The sequence below is a fragment of the Camelus ferus genome, chromosome 10 (genome assembly GCF_009834535.1).
Source record: "Camelus ferus isolate YT-003-E chromosome 10, BCGSAC_Cfer_1.0, whole genome shotgun sequence".
Lineage (NCBI taxonomy): Eukaryota > Metazoa > Chordata > Mammalia > Artiodactyla > Camelidae > Camelus > Camelus ferus.
In genome coordinates this window covers 62898241-62914614 of record NC_045705.1, presented here as the reverse complement: position 1 = coordinate 62914614, position 16374 = coordinate 62898241, and the positions used below count along the sequence as shown (strand labels likewise).

At 48.3% G+C, this 16374-nt stretch overlaps 1 non-coding gene across 1 annotated transcript; it reads left to right on the top strand.

Moving 5' to 3' along the window:
• The first annotated feature begins 6695 nt into the window (after positions 1 to 6695).
• TRNAA-UGC lies at positions 6696 to 6767 on the top strand. The gene has a single exon. It is a non-coding gene; the product is annotated as a tRNA-Ala (tRNA).
• Positions 6768 to 16374: the final 9607 nt, after the last annotated feature.

Sequence of the window (16374 nt, the reverse complement as noted above, 5' to 3'; positions counted from 1 at the left end):
GGCTGAGTTCAACAATCAGCTGGCCAATTTCCCAGAAGTTTCACCTTCAGCTCTCAGGAACTGTGTGAGCCAGCTCCAGTGCACCCTGCTCTTAGGGGACAGCGAGGTGTGAATGAAGGGGAGGCCGAGGGAAAAGGAGCTGCCCCTGGCCCAGGAGATGACCTTGTTGCACTCACCCAGAGGTGACTGGCCTGCCAGATGTGGCACTGCGTTTACACCTGACTCCCACAGAAAGAGAGGCCCTGGACTCAGTGGTGACCAGGGCCCAGTGGAAGTGTGGCAGGCACCCATCCTCCAGAGGAACGATGCTGTCAGGGATCCAAAGTTGCAATGACAGAAGTAAATGCTCAGCCCTCCAGCCAGGACCTCCCAGTCTAATGACAGAGGCTCGCCTGAGAGCCACAAGCAAAACACAAGATGGGGGTGGGTGCTCACCTAGGGCAGAGGGAGGGTGAGGCTCTCCACAAAGTGTTCGTAGAGAAGGGGTTACAAGCAAGAGCTCAGGCTGTGAAGCCAGATGGCATGGGCCCTGGCTCTGCCACTTAATAACTAAAAGTGGCTCTGCCACTTAATAACTAAAAGACTTGGTGTATTTTACTCTTGCCTTGGTTTCCTCTTCTGAGAAATGGGGGTAATGATGGTACTGACCAGTGAGGCTGTAGCTGGTACACTGAGCTGGTAAGTGCCATTTGAGGGTTAGGGAAAGGCTTTGGCAAAGGATTAGGCTCAAGGGTTAAAAATGGGAATTCCACACCGCTCTGCCCTCAGGGAGCCCACAGTCCAGGGGGATTCAGACACAGGCAGTGTGTAGTAGCCAAAGAAGGCTCAATTCAGGAGCCTGAGAGGCCTGAGCTGAGCTGAGCTGTTGCAGGGGTGCGGGTGGATTTGAAATACCCTGTGCACAATGTCTAGCAGGCAGGAGGCCTGCACTAGGCGGAGATGAGGGAGGGCACTCCATGCGGAAGACCCAGCAAAGGCAAAGTGAGAGTACCTGGTCCCATGTGACTGGATGGAGCACGGAGCGCAGAGGAGGGGGTCAGCTGGGGGAGGCAGCCTCGAGGGAGGCTGTGGCCAGGTTTTCCTTTTCGCACCTGGTAGGAGAGCTAATGGGGTGGTGAAATTCTTGAAATCGTCCCACGGCGCTGTGAGGGAAGCTCTTGAGCTGCTTGGAACATTTGGGTCGGAGCCCATGAAAGGCTTGGAGATGAATTCTGGGAGGCGGCGGCGATCCTCTTTATGCTGTAGTTTTTTGCTGTGTGGCGACACCCAGCGGTCGCCACTTGGAACTGCAGGTCATCGACTAGTGCTGCCTTCAAAAGGCTGGAGAGGGCAGAGCCACTAGATCGCCCCAGCCACAGGCCACCCCTCAAGTTCTCCAGAACCGAGGGGCCGGCCTGGGCAAGGAGTGCTCGGAAGGGCCAGGGCCCTGAGCTTACAAAAAGTGGGAGCCTAGGGACTGCTCACCTGGTGCTCACAATTACCCTGTGACTTTTGGACATCTCACTTCCCGGCCTCAGTTTCTCTAACTCCCCATCCTCCCCTCCCGAAGCGCCTGGCAACCAGCACGTTTGCTTTCTGTCTCTATGAATTTGACTGCTCTAGGAACCTCTTATAAAAGGAATTACACAACATTTGTCCTTTTGTCTGGTTTATTTCACTTAGCATAATATCCTTAAGGTTCATCCACGATGTAGCAGGTGTCAGAATTTCCTTCTGTTTAAAGGCTGACTAATATTCTATTATATGTATATACCACACGTTGTTATCCACTCTGTAGAGGGACACTTGGGTTGTGTCCATCTTTTGGCTATTGTGACTAATACTGCTATAACATGGGTGTATAAGTATCTCTTTGAGTCCTTGCTGTAAGTTTTCCGGGTGTGTGTACCCAGAAGTGGGATTGCTAGAACTTATTACACTCATGCTTCTGAAGTCCCTGCACTGGAGGCTGCAGCAGGCACGAGGGTGATATTTCTTGGCTTCAGGTGGGCCCCGAGGCAAGGGGGTTGCTGCAGGAGAGATGGAATCAGGTATTGCCCCCAGGAAAGGCCTGGGCTGAGCCCCTTTAGGAGAAAGAAGAGACAGGGATGCTTATGTCTTGGTTGAGCCAAGATCACCTCTCTGCTCCTTTCTGAGTCTCTTCTGGTAGTCAGGTTTGAGGTCTGCCTCTGGCACAAATAGTGCTGTGTGACTTTCCTTAATTAACCACCCTCTCTGTTCCTGCTGCCGTGAAAGAGGGAGCTGAGGCAGAACAGTTTTTAGTTTGAGTTGTGTTGTTTGTTTGGCCTCAAGGCCTTGGAACTCTTTGTTTGAACAAGTACTAAAATGATGGTTGGCTCCATGTTTCTCCCCACTCCCATCATCTATGAGACAGCAGGGCCCAAGCCACCCTCTTTCCAGGTCCTTCCCCTCTGCTTTGTTACAGGGGAGCGCGGGGGAGAGTCTGCCTCACCCTAGGCCACACTCCTCCTGATCCTCCGGGGCCAGCTGGACCCGCACTCGACAGTGACTTCTGGCCCAGACCCTGAAGTGTGTCCATGGAGGCCCTGGGATCCAGGGAACAGTGCTCACCAAACCCCTCATTCTGCCCACAGGACTACTATTTCTGAACCTAGATTCTTCTGAGCCCACCTGACAATCCTCATCCAGGCCAGGTGTCCCCACTGCGTGATCACCCGGATCTCATCTGTTCCCAGTGACCCTCTGGTGTGGAGCAACTTGAAGCTGGCACAGGGCATAAAGGGGGTCATGGCAGGATGGGCTGGCTGGGGCAAGGCCAAGCCCATGGGGCTGTCCCGTCCACGGGCTTTGGGGTAGCAGGGTGGCCTGGATTTGCACAACTGCCTCTCGGGTGCTGCCCCACTGAAGAGCTCAGCGCTTCTGAGGATGGCCTCATAAACTGAGTTGGGGGAAGTGGATCCGGAGGCTACTGACTCTGAGTAGCCTGGTGTTCGGGTAGGAGCCCTGGCTTTGGGGCCTCACCGACCTGCCTTTAGATCCTGGCCCCACTGAGGACAGTATTCCCAGGGCTCACTTTCCTCCCTGTAACAGCAGGATGCTGCCTGCTCCCTGGGCTGTTGTTGAAATGAAATGAGGACTGTGAGAAAGGGGCTCAGTGTGAGTCCTGCACAGTGGGACCGGTGAGTGATGGGGGCTGTGATCATTCTGGGCGTAAAGACTGGGCCCAGGGAGCAGGCAAGCAGACAGACCGGGATGACTTCAGATAATACTACCCATCTGGCCCATTTCCAGCTTTTCTGCACTGTGACTAGGGCCTCTAGGAAAGACGGCTGCCTTAATGAGGCAGGAGAGATGCCAGGGACTGGGGTCCTAACAGTCCCACCTTTGAAAAATGCACTGGAGGCTCTGCTCACTGTGCTGTCACCACCGGGAACCGAAATAGCCCAAGGCTAATGGCCCAAGTCCAATCCCTCTCTGTCTCTGTCTTTCCTAAAAGGAAATCATTCCCTTGTTACCAGGAGTGGAGCACTCTCTCCCCCCACCTCCCACCATGTGAGCAGAACTTCCTGTGGTTTATTTCCACCCTCCTCGGTGGACATTTCCTGGAAGAACTCGGCTGAGCTTATTTGATGGCTGTTCCTTTCCTGCCTGTTCTGTTCTTTTACCATCTCCTCTGGGTGAACTGGTTGATCTCGCACAAGGTTTAAAAATTCATGACTCCTGGGGAAGATGAAATGAGATGGAGCAGAAAATAAGAAGCCAATCCCAGTTTTCCAATGAGATCGAGATAGTCTTGTCTGTGATCAGCAGAACACCCAGGACAGGAGTCAAGAGGGTGGGTTCTGGACGCACAGAGATCTGGGTTTGAATCTCCAGCTCTGTTTTTAGGGAAGCTGTGCTCTGGGACATCCTGAACTCCTGGAAGCCTGTTTCCTTAGCTGTATGATGAGGTCACTGTAGAACTCACACAGCTGGGCTGAGGGTTCAGAAAAGACAATATTTAAGTGCTTAGCTCATGGCCTGACATACAGAAAGCACTCAGTAAGTATTTATGATTATTTTACATTCCCCCAGCCTCCCTTGCAGTGAAGGGATAGATAAAGGTCGTGTAGCCAGTTCTGGCCAATGTGCTGGGTGAGGGATTGAAAGCACCATTCCCGGTCTGGGGAATTTAGCAGGGCCTGTGAGTTTTCCACTCTCTGTGGGTAGAAGCAGCCTGGGTCACTGAGTCACCGCCTGGAGGTCAGCTGCCCCAGAGAACCACCTTTCCCTTAGTAGATGGGGATGTAGCAGAGAGAGAAACCTTGCTGCTTCTAGCCCCTGAGGTCTGGGATTTTGTTTGCTTCTGCAGAATAAGCAAAGACCTGAAGATTTGAGGACTTCTGGGGAAAGAAATTTGGATGTGATTCTGGGTATTAGTCAGTGTTCTCCAGAGAAACAGAACCAGTAGGATGTATACGTGTTCCTAAGTGTGTCTACATAATGGGATATTATTCAGCCGTAAAAAGGAAGAAAGTCTTGCCATTTGCAACAACATAAATGGACCTTGAGGGCAGATGCTAAGTGAAATAAGGCAGACAGAGAAAGGCAAATACTGTATGATCTCACTTATATACATAATCTAAGAAAAACAAACTCATAGAAACAGAAAGTAAAACTGGTGGTTGCCATTGACATAACATTGTAAAATGACTATAACTCAATTAAAAAATGTTTTTAAAAAATTACCGAAACAATATAAAGTAAAGAATGATGTATGTGTGAAAAAAAAAAAAACTGGTGGGGATAAGGACTGGGCACAAGTAAGAAAGAAACTTGGCTTTGCTAAGCAACTGAAATTTGGGAGGCGATTTCTTATCATAGTCTAGCCCAACCTGACAAGTGCATCTATTAGAAAGATAGTAACTATCACACGCATAGGAGGAAGAGGAAACATCTGGAGAGTGTGGGAAGTTTGGGATGTTAAGAGAACTTCATCAAACACTCAGACATTCTCCAACAACTTGTTAGGTCTCATGAACAAGCTCCATCAGCAGCACGCTTAAATGGTCTTGCATCCAGCAGAGATAGCTCCATAAAGAGCCCCCACATACATGTATTCCATCCGTCAATTAGCCATACCATGAGCACTGAATGAACATCAATGATGTGCCAGGCACTGTGCTGAAACAGGGGATAGAATGGAGTGTAAAATATGGTCTCTACCTCCAGGGGACTTGGCGCAGGAGAGAGTTACACATAAACAATCTCTCCACGCCACACGGGGGCCATATAGGGTAGCAGTATGAGCAGGGGTATTGGAGGCTGAGATGGCTGGGTTCTATCTAATCACAGTTGATTCCACGTAATGTGCTTGCTTAGATACTGCCTGATGTGTGGCAAGTGATACACACACACACACACATTCATGCTCTTGCCCCAGACCAGCTGACTCCGAAGCCTGCAAGCTAGCCCATCCTAACTTTTAAACATTATAATTTGTAAACATTATTGTATTATTTTATTTCAGAATTAAGTCTAAAAGTTTTATCCAGACATAGAAAATAGGCCACCTTCCCTTCCAAGTCTCATCTCTAATCCTTCCCACCAGGTGCCCTCTGCTCCAGCCTCCCTCGTCCAACCACTTCAAGACTCTGCAAACATGCCCCGCCCAGTCTCACCTCCTTGCTTTCGCACATGCAGTCCCTCTGCTTGGAAAGCCTTTTTCTCTGGCCCGATGCTCTCTCTAAAGCACAGATCTGAGTAAGTCACTTCTTTGTTTATAGCTCTCTGAAATGCCTCGAGGAAATCAGTCTCAAGCTGAATCAGAAGGCTTGTTTTCATAGACGAAGGCCATTTTATGAAGTGGGATCTCGCGTGTTACCAGAGCTAGAGCTCAAGGCAGGTAACGCAGGGCTAGTTGAGTGGAGTGGGTGGTAGCTGCTGCACCCTGGCAGTGGCCTGGAGAGGCGGTGATTGGGAGGACATAGGCAGCAGTCCCCAAAGAGCAGTAGGGTTCTGAAAGAGGGCACCTTCTCTGAGGTTTTAGGCGGGATGTAGGCAAGTAGATTTTTAGCCTTTCATACACTTAAATTGCAGAGTAACAGGAACAGTAAACATAGGCAGCACACCAAGGAAAGCCCTGTCCTCTGAGAAGGCAATAGCGCAAAGGACCAGACTGCCAGCTTCCCGTCCCACCTTACCCCTCACCAGCCGAGCTGTCTCTGCAGGTGGCATGATTTTTCTGCGCCCCAGTTTCCCAGTTCAAGTGGGATGGTCAGCGTGCCTCTACCTTTCTTTATGAGAAATAAATGAGCTAAGTTAGAAGCATGCCTCCCACGATAAGCACATGTCACTATTATTAGTCTCAGGATAAAGTTAAACGAAGCATGGTCTCGGCTGTCTTCCTGACACTGACCAGAACATTGGCCACGTGACCGTGCGGCTCTCACGCCACATGGTCAACGCACAGTGTAGGTGGCAGGGATCATCACAACAAACATTACTCCTGGAGCATTGACAACCATTTTTTATGTGACAAACTGATAGATAATTTTATTGGAGAAGCTAGCCAAAATCTTTCAATCTCTCCACCTACATACATATGGCTGTTGGCATTCTCAGTGCTCGTTAATATCACAGCTTAAAAAAGAGAATTGCTTAGAAAGAGGATGCAACTCCCCCCAAAAACAGAGATTTGCTTTTTGATGGAGACTCTCACCTTTATTTTAGATTAAAATGATACAGGGTGGGGAGGGTATATAGCTCAGTGGTAGAGTGCTTGCTTTGCATGCATGAGGTCCTGGGTTTGATCCCCAGTACCTCCATTAAAACAAATAAATAAGTAAATAAATAAGTAAGTAAATCAATCAATCAATCAATCAATCAATCAATCAATCAGGTTACCTTCCCCCACAAAAAATTTTTTAAAACCCCAAAGGACCACATATTATTAAAATAAGTAAATAAATAAATAATATTAAAGCAAGTATCCTTTGATGACAGGTTAAGTCCTAACCAGTTGCATTTTTCTCTGTGAGGAACTTATTTTAAAATACGAATTTTTGAACCTCAGTTAGACTACTTTTATTTGCACTTAATTTTCATTTAAACATTTTATTAAAAATTTTAAAATTTAGTAACACTTGTTATTGTTTGTTTTTACAGTTACAGATGTGATTTTTGATGAAGGTGCCAAAGCAATCCAATGGGAAAAGAAATCCTTTTAATAAATGATGCTGGCTTGCAGCAACATGGAGGGACCTGGAGATCATCATTTTAAGTGAAGTAAACCAGAAAGAGAAAGAAAAATACCATACAATAGCACTCACATGTGGAGTCTAAAAAAAAATTTAAAAAGAAAAGAAAAAAGAGGACACAAATGAACTCATCTACAAAACAGAAACAGACTTGCAGACATAGTAAACAATCTTATGGTTACCAGGGGAATAGGGGTGGGAAGGGATAAATCGGGAGTTTGAGATTTGCAAATGTTAGCCACTATATATAAAAACAGATAAAAAACAAATTTCTTCCATACAGCACAGGGAACTATATTCAATATCAATAACCGTTAATGAAAAAGAACATGAAAATGAATAAATAAATAAATGATGTTGGAATAACATCCAGATACCTACATGGAAAAAAAAAAAGAACCTCAAACCTTACCTCACACCATACTTAAAAATTCACTCAAGATATAAAGATGTGTTCATGACTTGGGGATAAGCAAAGGCTTCTTAAACAGGTCATGGAAAGAAATAACCACAAAAGAAAAAGCTGACCAATTGGACTTCATCAAAGTTTACAACCTCGGCTCTTCAAAAGTCACCGTTTAGAAAATGAATAGACTGAGTAAAAAGATTTGCAAACATGTACCCGGCAAAGGGCTGGTATGCAGCACATATAAAGAACTCCTACAATTCGATAATAAAATGACAACAACCAAATTTTAAAATGGGACAAACAGTTGACCAGAGAAACCACAAAAGAAGGTATATGAATGGCCAATAAGCATGTGAAAAAATATTCAACATCATTCATTGTTAAGGAAATGCAAATTAAAGCCACAGTGAGGCAGCAATACACACCCATCAGCATGGCTAAAATTTAAGCAACTGATAACACCGAATGCTGGCCAGGCTGTGGGACAGCTGGATCTCTCGTACACTGCTGGTGGGAGTGTAAAATGGTGCATCTACCTTGGAAGAAGTTCTGGCAGTCACTTTGAAACTAGACATATATCTTCTTATGACCCAGCAATTCTACTTCTAGATGTTTACCAAGAGAAATAAGAACATGTGTCCTCAGAAAGACCTGTGTGCGATGTCTTCATTCATAATTGCCCAACGCTGGCAGCTCAGGTGTCCATCCGCTGGACAGTTGGATAGACCAACTGTGGTAGAGTCAGATGACGGAATACACATGACCCCAGTGATAAACAGGGACAAATATTGATGTGTGCGATGACATGGATGAGTGAATCTCAAAAACATTCTGCTGAGTGAAAGCAGGGACACAGAAAAGTCCATACCGTATGACTCCATCGATATGAAATTCTAGGCCAAACAGTTCTGGGGAAACCTCCATGTAAACCCTGTGCTGCTGCCGCCCAGCTGTGTGGCTGTGGGCACGGCTCTCCAAGTTTCGGTTTCCTCATGGAGAAGTGGAATACCACAGTCTCCTCCGAGAGGGGGCTGGTTATGAGACAAGCCAGGGAAAGCCACAGTGAGCACCGCCTTCCTCCCTGCGTCTGAGAACACTGCTACCTGGGGAAACAGTTTGAAGGATACAACTGGGGCGAGGGGGGATGTGTGCTTGTGTGGGGAAAAGTGGTGGGGAGAGATTCTAAGTAGGCCCACCACACTGAACAAGGGGTAAAAAAGCAGAGAGCAAATACTGAGCACCCACACAGACAGGATTCCCAGCTATTTCTGCTTCTCCAGCACACCCTCCTTGTGGGAAACACGAGGCCCACTCTCAGTAGGGGTGGATGGACCCCGGTGGCCTGGACTCCAGGGCCCTCTGGTACATATGTTTCCTGAAGCACTCCTAGCTTTGGGAGTTTGCTTCTTTTAGCATCCCAGGTCCTCTAGAGGCCTGGGCAGAGAACCAAGAACTCTCCACTTTCCACAGTGAGAGAGACAGATCTAATTCATTAAAAACCCTTCTTCCCAGTCTAAGGGCATCCAGCCACCTGGAAAGAAGGGGACCAATCCTTCAAGCACACTGAACCATTGGAACTAGACAGGGGAGGAAAGTCTCAGAACAGCAGGAGGGCCAAGAGGCCTCGGATTCCTGCAGACCCATGGCTCTCGCTGTTGAAGAGGGTTTACTTTGAGCTCTGCGATCCAACTGATACATTAAATTGGTTTTTTTTTTTCACTCATTTCTCAAATGATTAGGAACACCTTCTATGTGCCAAGTGATGCACCAGGTACTAGGAATCTCAGGTGACCAAAAATAGATCTAGTCCTTGTCCTCTTGGAACTTAAAGTCCAGTGGGGAGACAGGTATTCATCAGAGAATGACAAGGTAGATTTAAAACTGAGGTTAGGGAGGGCTTCTCTGAGGAAGTGGCACCTGAGCTGAGATCTGTAAGAGGATAGGGGTGAGAGGGAAAGGGAGAAAAGAGGGAACTGCATGTGCAAAGGCCCTGTGGTGAGAAGGTTTGGGGAGAGGAGAGGTTGAAGGAGCATAGTAGGGGCTGGAGCACAGAAACTGAGAGACTGGCCAAGATGAAGCTGAAGATGTTAGCATCCCATGTGGGACCCTTTAAGGGTGATATTAAGAATTCTCATTTTTTTAAAAAGAGCAGTTGAAGGGTTTTCAGGAGAGGGAAGGCATGGTCAGAGCAGTACATTGGAATACACTGATTTCAGGGCTGCAGGCAGAGAACAGATATGAAGGGGCTGTGAGATGGCTGGAGCAGTTGTACAGCTGAAGGATGGGAGTAGCTCTGACCAGGATGATGATGCTGGAGATGGAAAGAAGTGGATGGATTCAAGAGCTATTCTGGAAGTAAGTCAACAGGTCTTGGTGATGTAATGGAGGGAGGGGGAGGGGTTCAGGACAATTCCCAGCGACTGGATGGATGCTGGTGCCCTTCACTACAGAGGAAGACTAGGGAGGTTTGGGTGGGTGGAACAAGGAGGAGGAATAGCCTGGTTCCCTATGGATGTGCTGAGTTTGAAGGACCTTTGCGACACACTGGGGGAGTCAAGCTGGCAGACGTGTAGGCTGGAGCTAAAAGGAGAGTATGGTTTGAAACAAAGACTTGAGAATTGTGCACATACAGGTAGTAACGGATACCCTGGTGTGGGTGGAATCCCTAGAGAGAAAAAAGGAGGGCTCCTTGGACAGCATCGTGAGGAACTTCAAATTTAATGACTGGGTTGGGGGCAATATGCTACCAAAGTAGAAGTGTGGCTGGAGAGGCGGAAGGAAACCCAAGGAAATGTTGAAGCATGAAAACCAAGGGATGGGGAGGTTTCTATTGTTGGTCAGAGGTCAGAGTAAAGCTCTGAATAATGTCAATTGGATTTAGCAACAGGGAGGTCCTATGTGACCTTGGTGAGAGATGCTTTCATAAAATAATGAGGTGGAAAGCTAGAGAGGTGAAGATAAGGAATGGATAAGAGACAAGGAAATGGAGATGGGTGCAGTCAACCCTCTGGAGAACTTGGGGTGCAAAGTAGCTACCCTCACCCAGAGTCTTTTCCTGGACCTAATTCTTGAGCCTAACTTGTTTTGCTGGTTCCCCTCCACACCTCTCCCTTTCTCCACGATGGTTATCTTGAGGCTATTTGGAACAACAAACAAGAGGCACACCTTTAATCTGATCTGTCCTGAGACACTTCATCCAAAGGGTAAGTTTTACTGGGCCTTTGTTGCCCAAAGCTTCGATTACATCTCACCTTTTTCTTTCTTTCTTTTTTTTAGTGTGGGGGTAGGGGGAGGTGATTTGGTTTTCATTCACTTTAATGGAGGTACTGGGGATGGAAGCCAGGACCTTGTGTGTGCTAAGCACACACTCTACCACTGAGCTATTTCCTCCCCCCTTACAGCTCATTGTCTCTACTTGGGGTGTAGAAAGGCCCTGAAAGGCCCAAGATTTCTGGATTCTATTTCCTCTCATTCCTACTTGAACACCATGCAATGCTTTGCTGAGTTCATCTCTTTCCTGTAAATCCTCATAAATGCAGCCAATAGTAGCCAACACAGATTACGAGTTTTCTGTTTTCCAGCCTCTTCCTTATGGGTTGCCAGCTTGGAAAACACGTGGGGTACCTCCCCAGTTAGAGCAGGCATTAGCTTTACCCAATATTTTGCTAGTGCAGAACACAAATCTACTTTTCTAGGGACCTACGTCGGTTTCTTTGATCACTTCCGCCCAAGTGCTAAGCCAATGTCACCACAGGCAAGTAACTCAGTTCTTCTGGGCCTGCAACCTAGTTCACAGCGCTGTTATAGGAACTGAGTGAGTCAGTGCAGGTACTGTGTTAGCTCAGTGTGTGGTCTAGAACAAGCACTCGGTACATGTTGGCTGTTATTGCTATGGTTCAAATTGCGGAGGAGGAATTACATGTGTTCATATGAAACTGATACTAAGTTCACAAGAGTCTGATACACTAAGCAGCAGCCACCTTTTAAAGAGTATTAAACTGAGAAGTTTGCCTCTCCAGGGGACAGGAAACTCACTCATTCTGGCCAGCTGGTGATTTTTTTTCTCTATAAACAAATCTACATGGGAAGCCCAGTTACCATCTTTATCAGTTACCAATTGCTATAATGCTGCATAACAAATCACCCCCCAAAGTTGGTAGCTTAAAATAATAAGCATTTGTTTAGCTTCAGGATCTTTGGGTTTGCAATTTGGACTGGGCTTGGCTGGGTAATTCTTCTGGTCTTGACTGGGCTCACTTACTCACCTATTAGCTGACTTTGGCTGAGGACAGGGATGACTTGGGCACATGCCTCTCATCCTCTGGAAAGCTAACCTGGGCAGGTTTTCAGGTGGTGGCAGAGGTACAAGGGCTAGGGCAAGCCCAATTGTCAAGTGCTTTACAAGGCTCTGCTTACTTCATGATAACTGACATCCTGTTAGCCAAGCAAGGCCCTGGCTGACCCCAGAGTCAGACTGGATGGCCCTGCAGAGTCACATGGCAAAGGGTGTGGCTACAGAAGCTAAGAATCTACCAGAACTCATAAAATTGATTGGTGAGAGTGAATTCAGAACAAGAGAAGTTATTTCTAGGATACACATGGAAGTAGGCTGGATGTCCCACGGCCTGCACCCAGTTCCGTCAGTGCCTGAGATACACAGACCGACCCTTGCTTCTCTTCTGTTCACTCATTCCTTCTTCAGGGGTCCTCCGGGGCATGGGCTCTTCCAGCTCATTCATCCCTGACTCCTGGGTCTGGCACTGGGCCTAGCACATAGTGCTGGTGGGTGCAGAAAACCTCTGCTTGTCCATCAATGAAATAGAGTGAAAGAATAAACAGTGAATTCCTCAAAGACAGACAAGATACATCCTTCTCTGATCCCCGGCATCTAGTGAAGACCATTACAGTGTATCTTTCAAATCAGATTTCTGAGCATCACTTTTCCTGTTAGGACCAAGTCAACTGCCTGTTTCTATTTGCACTGGAAACACAGTACCTAATGTAAGATCTACTAAAACCTTCTTACCTCTGCATGACTGTCTGAGGGATGGGAGCAAAGAGAAACAGGGAAGCAGAGGTCCTGCTCACCAGCGGCCTAGCAACAGACGCTATGCCCTTCAGAGAAGCCAGCACTGGATTGTCAGTAAAAGTGCTGGAGCCAGTGGGTGTGAAGGAGTTTGGGCAACTCAGCCAGAGACCCTGGAATGGGGTTCACATGGTCTTTCCCACCAGCCACATCCAGCTCTCAGAGACAGCCTGTGGCTTGGAGGGAAAGGACGGACAGTGATGGCAGGACCCAGAAAGCTTCCATCCTCATCTCTGTGGCTCAGGGTAAGAACGAAACCTTGAAGCAGGGCAGAGTTTGAGCCCTGCCCCCTGGCTCCCCACAAACCCAAGGGCAGTCTCTCTGAGCTCTAGACTGTCGCCTGGAGAGCCAGGTTGCACCTGTGCTGCGTGGAGGGCTCAGGTGGTTTAGGCTGGAGCTGCTGAGGTTGTGATGTCATCTCTGCAAGGGTCAGGGCTGGGGTGGGGGGGGCCACAGGGAACCAACAGAGGGTCTCTGCAAAGTCCTCTGCACAGCAGTCCTCCATGGACCAAGACAAGGCCAGAGCAGAGGAGTAATGAAGATAGTTTCATGTTTCAAGGTAGCAGACGGGGCCTCAGCACACAGGCCCCGGAGGCCCACTGCCTAGCTTCAAATTCCAGTTCACCGCTTCCTGCCTGCCACTTCGGGCAAGCAGCTTAATCTCATCCAGCCTCCCTTTCCTCATCTGCAAAAGGGGAACGAATGAGAGTTGGGTCTGCCTCACATTCCTGTCGTGAGGACTGAGTGATGCCACCCACGGAAAGCTCTCAGTGGTGCTGGGCCCACCATTGGCAAACAACACCGTGAGCCATGGTCACGAGTGGTACTCAGGGGCCTGGTGCTGGGCTCAGCACCTCACACGCAGGAACTCTTTAGTCCTTACACCCCCATGTCAGGAGGTTCTCTTACTTTCCTTTTTGTGGATGAGACATGGAAGCGTGGAGACATTAAGTAACAAGCTCAAGGTCACCCAGCTGACTAATGGCAGAGCCAGGTTTCTAACGCAGGTCTGACCTCCAAGCAGCTGTCCTGAACCGCTCTGTTCTATTTCTCCTCAACACATCACCGAACGTGAACATTTCATTACCTACTAACTAATGAAACTGAAATCCACTGCGAAACGCACCTCTTAATGTCATAATTTGCTTTTTAAAACTACGTGCTGTGACGTGGTTAAGTAAAAATGTTCATATTGTCCACTGTAAAGAGAACATTCTCCCCCTTGGCAGGAGTATCTGGATTCGCGCGAGACCTGGGACTCAGCAAAATACTCTACGTCTTAGGTAACAAGACAGCAGATTTCCTGTCTACATGTCTTCTCTTTGGAAGCCTGTTATTTATCTTGGAAAGCTTCATCTGTCCTACCATCCACGCTAAAATGCCTGACTGCTGGCAGTCATTGGTTCTTAAGGGCAAAAGAACACTCCTTGCCTCAGGCCACCTGTTCCACCAGTGCATGCCACCTGACTGGGAAGATCCTAACACCAGTCTTCAATTCTGGACATGGCTTAGCTGGAGGCTGAGCAGCACCATCAGCTTGACGGCTGCAGGACAAGTCCGCTGCCCTCAGACACGACAGGCTGCACTGATAAGAAGCTGTCAGCCCGAGTCTCCCAGACCTGCTTGCCGTCTGAGGCTGTGTGAGCTTCCTTAGCCTGGGCACTCCTTGCTTCACCGGGACAGCAGCAGATGGACTGAAGGATAAATGTGACACTCTCAACTCTCCCAGTGGAATCTTTCCCTGGGGATGTTTAATAGGAATGAGGTTAGTGCCAGGGCCGCGCCGGCCGAAGCCAAACAGACAGACCAGATGACCTCCAATGGCCAACGCCACTCAGAGGTGCTTATGTAATGACCCTGACAGACACGCCCCATCGGAGGCTCAGGGCTCGGGCAAAAGGTGTTTGGCTTATGGACTCTGATGGCTTAAAATGATAGGGAGAGGGAATGAAGGGGAGAGGACAGCCTTTACAGCCCCAGTCTGACGTGATGCAGGAGCCTGTGTGACAGAACTCACGAGACTGCTTCAGATGGAGCAGGGCAGGGCCGGACGCTCAGATGCCCTTGCAGGCTCTGAATGAGGTCAGCGAGCAACGATGTGTCAAGGGGAGAGGAATGAGTCCAGCTTCTGTTCATCATGGATCCTTGGAGGGGCCACTGGCCCTTGCTGTATGTTTATTAATTTTTAAAAAATGTACTGTGGCCGGCCTAGTTTTACTTAATGCCTAATAAAGGGAAAAACTGTTTACATAGCACCCTTGGGTCTGACACCGAGCAGCTGAAGTTAGCAAGATCCTTCACTTTCAGAGATGACACAAGCCAGCAGCTTGGAAAAAAAAAACAATTCCTTTGAAGTATGCCATCCCCAGGTGAGAGCGGCCAGCAGCTGAACACTATATTAAATGAGACGAAATCAGGGTTAAGGAGAGATCAACCCCCCTGGGGTAAAAAACACAAACTGCATACTTGGCTGCTGGGGTTTGTGGCTTAAGTGTCCAAGATAGAAGGATAAGTCACTGCCCAATCCACGTGCGCTTCTGCTGGGCCGGACGTCTCTCTACATAAACTCTCTGTCTGACATTCTCCACACCGTACATCAAATGAGGCCCGAGAGACTGGCCAGAGTCTGCGGTAATCTCCCAGGTCGATGCCTGCTTCTGGCCCCGTCTCACTCCCCTTCCTTGCTGAGGTGAGCAGGCTACAGAGTTTTCCATCAAAGGCCTCAACAGCAGGGTCTGTTTTCTCTCCATTCTTCACTGGCTGGTAAGACACCCCATGGTCCTTTAACAGGCCCAGCTTCCCATCTGCATGAAGCCCTGGTGACCTTGATGACATGTTAGGCAGTTTGCGTCAGGAGACAGGTTTTAAATCTCAGGCTGAGGCCATGACCAAATGCTGACACCTAATATCTCCCAAGAGCTTACTGTGTGCTGGGGACCACGGGAGAGTTCTGTGTGCTTTCTCTCTTCACAAATAATTAAGATAGGGAGCATCACCACCCCCATTTTACAGATGAGGAAACCAAGGCTCAGGCCAGTTCATTTATCCATCGAGTAAGCAGCAGAGCCAGGATTTGACTTGTCACCAGTGCCTGCACTGCTTCCTCACTTATGACAGCTACCCTGGGTGACCAAGTGCTTCCTGTGGGAGGCGCCAGGCAGCTTTCTGTCCCCTCCATGACACACCAGTCATGTCTCAGAAGTGTCCCATTCCTCTGCTATAACTTCTCAAAGTGCAGATTTCTATTAAGTTTCTACCAGTAAGGTAGTGTATTCTGGCAGAAAGTTCATGAGCTTTGAAGGCAGACTGAACTGAACAAGAGCCTGGCTTTTTGACTGAATAGCTACTTGATTTTGGACAAATCACTCTCAGAGCCCACTTTCTCATCTACAAAACAGGCGTAACACCAACTGTCTGCAGGACAGCTGTGATGCTCCCTGAGATCATGTACGTAAATAAGGCTGGGTCTCTCCTCCCTTAGCCAGGGACACCAAAGGCAGGCAGGACTGTGTGGAGGCTCTGTGGGAACCCCGTAGCTCAGTAACGCTGGAGATGTGTCCTTCCTGCCTGTGTGCAGCTCCTGTGTTCAATTCTGCCCTGCCTTCCTCTGAGCCACACCTTTAGATGGTCCTGGCCCCGTTTTGACTGGATTACAGCTCTGAGGGCAAAGTTCCCCAGTG